This window comes from Syngnathus scovelli, chromosome 12 (assembly GCF_024217435.2).
Source record: "Syngnathus scovelli strain Florida chromosome 12, RoL_Ssco_1.2, whole genome shotgun sequence".
Lineage (NCBI taxonomy): Eukaryota > Metazoa > Chordata > Actinopteri > Syngnathiformes > Syngnathidae > Syngnathus > Syngnathus scovelli.
The window spans coordinates 12,727,130-12,732,418 of NC_090858.1; the positions used below are offsets into that span (position 1 = coordinate 12,727,130).

The window sequence follows — 5,289 nt, forward strand, 5'->3', positions numbered from 1 at the left end:
GCCCTTACCAGCCCCGCCTCCCCGTACAAATGGACGGAACGGGCAGAACAGGCATTTCAGGAGCTTAAGAGGAGGTTCACATCTGCTCCCATCCTCAGGGTCCCCGATCCCGACAGACAGTTCGTGGTCGAGGTGGACGCCTCGAACGTGGGTGTCGGGGCGGTGTTGTCTCAACGTAGCTGCCAAGACGATCGTCTCCACCCGTGCGCCTTCTTTTCTCGCCGTCTGTCAGCCTCGGAACGATACTATGACATCGGTAATCGGGAGCTCCTCGCCGTCAAGTTGGCCTTGGAGGAGTGGCGGCATTGGCTGGAGGGCGCCACCACTCCGTTCATCCTCTGGACCGACCACCGCAACTTGGAGTATCTGCGATCGGCCAAGAGACTGAACGCAAGACAAGCACGGTGGGCTCTGTTCTTTGACCGGTTTGAGTTCTCTCTTTCCTATAGACCGGGTTCCCGTAACGCGAAGGCGGACGCCCTGTCGCGTTTGTTTCCTGGGGGGGAGGAGGGACAGGGTCCGCCTCCCACTATCCTCCCGAGCTCGGTTCGGGTGGTGACTCTTACATGGGAGATCGAACGCCAAATGGAAGCCGCATCACGCGATCAACCCAGCCCCAGCAACTGCCCGGAGGGTCGCCTGTTCGTCCCTGAAGGCCTGCGGTCGTCCGTGCTGCAATGGGCGCACGATTCACGCCTGGCCTGTCATCCCGGCGCTGCACGCACGAGGTACGTGGTGGCACAGCGTTTCTGGTGGCCCACCTGGCAAGTGGACACCAGCGATTACGTCAGAGCCTGCTCAATTTGTAACCGCTGCAAGACGTCTACTCGCCCTCCGGCCGGGCTGCTTCAACCCTTGCCGGTTCCCCAGCGTCCCTGGTCTCACCTGTCAATCGACTTTGTCACGGGCCTCCCCCCCTCAGAGGGAAACACGGTGGTCCTCACGGTGGTGGACCGTTTCAGCAAGATGACGCATTTCTTCACATGTCCTGAGTGTTGTTGTTAGTCACCTAAATGTTGAACAGAGGCGGGGACGAGTCGTGACAGCTCCCAGGGTTTCCTCTCTTCTCTAACATTGACGGCAATTCAGAGGACTGTTCAGATGCGAGTCTTTTAGCTTTTTGCGCACAAGGAATCTGGGTGTCTGCACTCAACTCATCTGTGGCTATTTCTTGAGACATGTCACTTTCCATTTGTGTGCTTACCACATGCACTTTCCATTTGTATGCTTACCACACCCTTTCCCTTTCCTCACTTGTTTCCTCTCCACTACTTGTAGGCATTTCTTCTACTCCATCAATTTCCTCTGCGTTCTCTGTTGGTGGGGATGGCACATGCCCCTCTCTGTTCCCTCATCACCTGTTTCCTCGTCACCTGTTCCCTCCTCACCTGTTCCCTCCTCGCCCGTTTCCTCTCCACCAATCACAAGCCTTGGAGGGAAATTTGAATTTCCAAAATGTTTGTTAGCTTCATTTTCCTTCACCAGTGTCATTTCTTTCCCGGCATTCAGTTTGTTGGCAAAAGACCTTGGGCACTTTCTGTAGAGATGATCGGTTTCTACACAGAGATGGCACTTTCTGCCATTGGTACACTCTTCAAAAGTGTGACCAATAACTCTACATTTTCTGCATATTACTTGCTCACACGCTTCTGCAAGGTGCCCATGCTGTCCACTTGCGGCAGAGCTTGGGTTGGCCCTGACAATATATGTAGCTTCGGTTTTCTCTCAAAACTATCATTGATGGGAGATCACTTCACTGGTTTCTTTTATATCAAACACATTGTTTTAGGTTATTCACCTGACATGCTGATGAAGGCGGAAGAAACCGCCGAAACATGTCAGGTGAATAACCTATAACAATTTGTTTGATATAAAAGAAACCAGTGAAGTGATTAAATAAGGAAAAACAAAATGAACTTAGTACAATTATTGATGGGAGATGTTTCAGGCCCTGGAACCCCTGAAGGTTCCCCCATTGTTGAATGGGGACCCGCCATGAACAATTCCAGATGCCATCTTCATCTCTCACCTTCATAGCCTGACCTTTAACCGTGCAATATCTTCCCAGAAAATTACAAATCCATCCATCCATCCATTTTCTGAACCGCTTAGTCCCCACGGGGGTCGCGGGTGTGCTGGAGCCTATCCCAGCCGTCATCGGGCAGTAGGCGGGGGACACCCTGAACTGGTTGCCAGCCAATCGCAGGGCACACAGAGACAGACAACCAATCGCACTCACACTCACACCTAGGGACAATTTGGAGTCTTCAATCGGCCTACCAAGCATGTTTTTGGAATGTGGGAGGAAACCGGAGTGCCCGGAGAAAACCCACGCGGGCCCGGGGAGAACATGCAAACTCCACACAGGGAGGGCCGGAGGTGGAATCGAACCCGCACCCTCCTAACTGTGAGGCGGACGTGATACCCAGTGCGCCACCGAGCCGCGAAAATTACAAATGTCCTCTGCATTCACTGTCTCATTAAACGTTCTGAGAATAACTTTTTTCCCAGTATTGTCGGTCAGCCTTTCAACAATAAACACAGAACTGGGGTTTAACATTTCCAAAACTCACGCAGGTATGCCGCAGAGCAAAATTTCACATCAAAGCCTTTGCTAAAAGGCAACGTTATAATGCAGTTCAAATCATATGCTTTAAATTTCAGGGTTTGTTGGATTAGCTTTCTGGAAAAGTCTAAACTTGACATTACCAGCGGCTCACCATTCATTTCCTTAAAATTGAAGCGTACACTATGGTGCATCCGCATGGGGAGCCGCCATAGTGGAAGCACCACCTAAAGACATTTAGACAAAAGGAAAGAAACACTTAAAGAATACCAAACAACTTCAAATTAACACAAAGTAAATTAAATTAACTTGCCACAGTAGATTCCGTCACAATAGTATCAGGTTATTTGTAACACAATGCTATGACAGTATTTCCTCCACAAAATGAGTCAAGTTCACTGCCATGTCAGGGTGAGAACCTGCGACATAGGAGAGGTGATCGCCTTCTAGCCAGCTAAGAACAGATACTACACTTGATCTTAGCCAAAAGGCCGAGAAGCGATGGAGTATACGAGTGACGGACTCGCTTACAGGCTTCCCTGTCTACCCATTCTCACTGACAGTTACAGTACGGAACAGAGTGGTGCTCTTCCGGGCACTAATAAATCAGCAAACTTGTCTGCCGATTTATTTGTTCACTCTCCTTCACCCGCAGTAAAGCATGTGTCACATGCCGTGCCAGAGAGACACCCGACTGGCAACTTACCTCAACCACACCCTTTTGTTATCGTCATATCTGTCGCCTGCTCCCTCTTGTTATGTGATGTATTTAAATCCTGCCCGTGTGTTTCTCCCTATGGTCGCGCCTCGTGTTCCTGTCCTGCTCGTCCAGTTGCACCTCGGTCTTGTCTGGAGGCTCACGGTCAGAATCTGTTCCGTGTCCGACTGGACTTCTGTATATCTGTTTGTTGGCCGAGAGTCTCTATCCCGTCTGTGTCTTTGTTTTCCCCACCTACCTCCCTTCTAACTCCCTTTCCCTTCAATAAACCCTGGTTCAAGCTGCATTTGGTCGCCCGGCTCCAATCATTCCTGACAGCATGTAGTCGTTTACGAGGCATATGTACGTGTCTCCTTTCTGCAGTCTCTATCCAAATACACAGTCCAGGTATTAAATGGGTAGTCCCGGTGAACATAAAAGGCAAAGATTGATATTTTGCAAAGAACTTTCCAGGGTCATCGTTTGTACTGAACGGCTGCGCTGGAAAGAGTTGAGCCTGAAGAATAGAACGAACCTGATGCAGAAGTGATATTTGAACACATGCCTCAGGAGAGACTGGAGCCTAAATCCAACACCTTAGACCGCACAGCCACACTACCAACCACCTGTAATTTCTACATTGTATCTATTAAAATGTGAATTTGGAGGATAAAAAGTTGGTTTCTCCACCAGCATCCAGGTTAGTGCTGCCCGACTGAGCTTTGCTCATAATGTAATGAAGCCTGTACACAACAGAATCGAAACAATATGAATGACAATCAGAAATCAGTTGCGTTGGATCCGAATGCTTGTTTGCTGATTAGAGGACATCATGAAGGACTAGCACTGAGTAGCAGAGTGGTGCAGCGGGAGCGTGCTGGGCCCATAACCCAGAGCCCGATGGATCGAAACCATCCTCTGCTATTTAGAACGTGTGTCCTTTGGACCTTCTTTCAAGTCATGATTTTGAGAAGAAATGTGTGGATATTATTTTCCACACGTTGGTTGTGCTGCGTGGAACTCGACCCATACGCAATGCATACAGTTTATTAGGCATATGTGTGCTTACTTTCACCATTCTCAGTTCAAATACACCAGACATGGGCAAATGACAGCCCGCAGGCCAAATCCGGCCAACGGGGCTGTTTAATCCGGCCTGCCAAACCCGAATAAATTGTATCATTAATCATTTTCCCTGCAATTACTATGTTTCCCCCAATAGATATGGAAGCGCCCGCTCGCGCATTTACTCCCGGAAGCCATGTCAGAAAGCTCGGTGGACACTCACAAATGTAAGTAGTACGGACCCGGCGCACTCCGCGCTCTATTTTCATCAGTGCCAAATTTCAAGTGTGGGCTGTGATGTCAGAATTCCTGTAATTCGTGTGCTGAGCTTTCAGATACAGTTTGACGCTAATGCCACCCACAAACCTTCCCCTGGAATCCTTCCATTAAAATGAGTGGCCCAAGGAAAAGAAAGGTGGACACTGAGTGCCGAGTGTTTAAAAAAAGGAGTGGACAATTTGGCTCGACCTACGTGTGTGAGCAGACGTTCAGCTGCATGAACGTCAACAAAGCCCGTCACAGATCTAGGTTAGAGGACCAACACCTTGGCTCTATCCTAAGAATTACGACAACAAATTTTACTCCAAACCATGATGCACGAGCAAAAAAGGGAGACCAACAATACTATGGATTTCTTTATTACTTTATATAGATGTATTATTTCACAGAATCTTCAAGATGATGTATTTGGTCAGAATGTCTGCCGTTTGATGTGATTTTGCCTCATTAGATAAACATCTTTCATAAATTTGGCCTGCAGGCGCTGAAGTGATGGAAATATTATTCATAATAACAGTGCCGTATTTAATGAGAATCACTGATAGTAGTGCTGTTAATAAATGCATTTTTTTTCAAAAAGTTTATTTTGATTATCCATGCTTTACTACCTACTAAAATAAAAACTTTTTATGCAATGAGCTTTACATGTCATTTCTATTACTTCACACAAACACTACATCCA

General features: G+C 48.0%; 1 pseudogene; it reads right to left on the minus strand.

The window, feature by feature from the left end:
• Positions 1-2,972: 2,972 nt before the first annotated feature.
• LOC125979062 (U2 spliceosomal RNA) lies at positions 2,973-3,069 on the minus strand (annotated as a pseudogene).
• Positions 3,070-5,289: the final 2,220 nt, after the last annotated feature.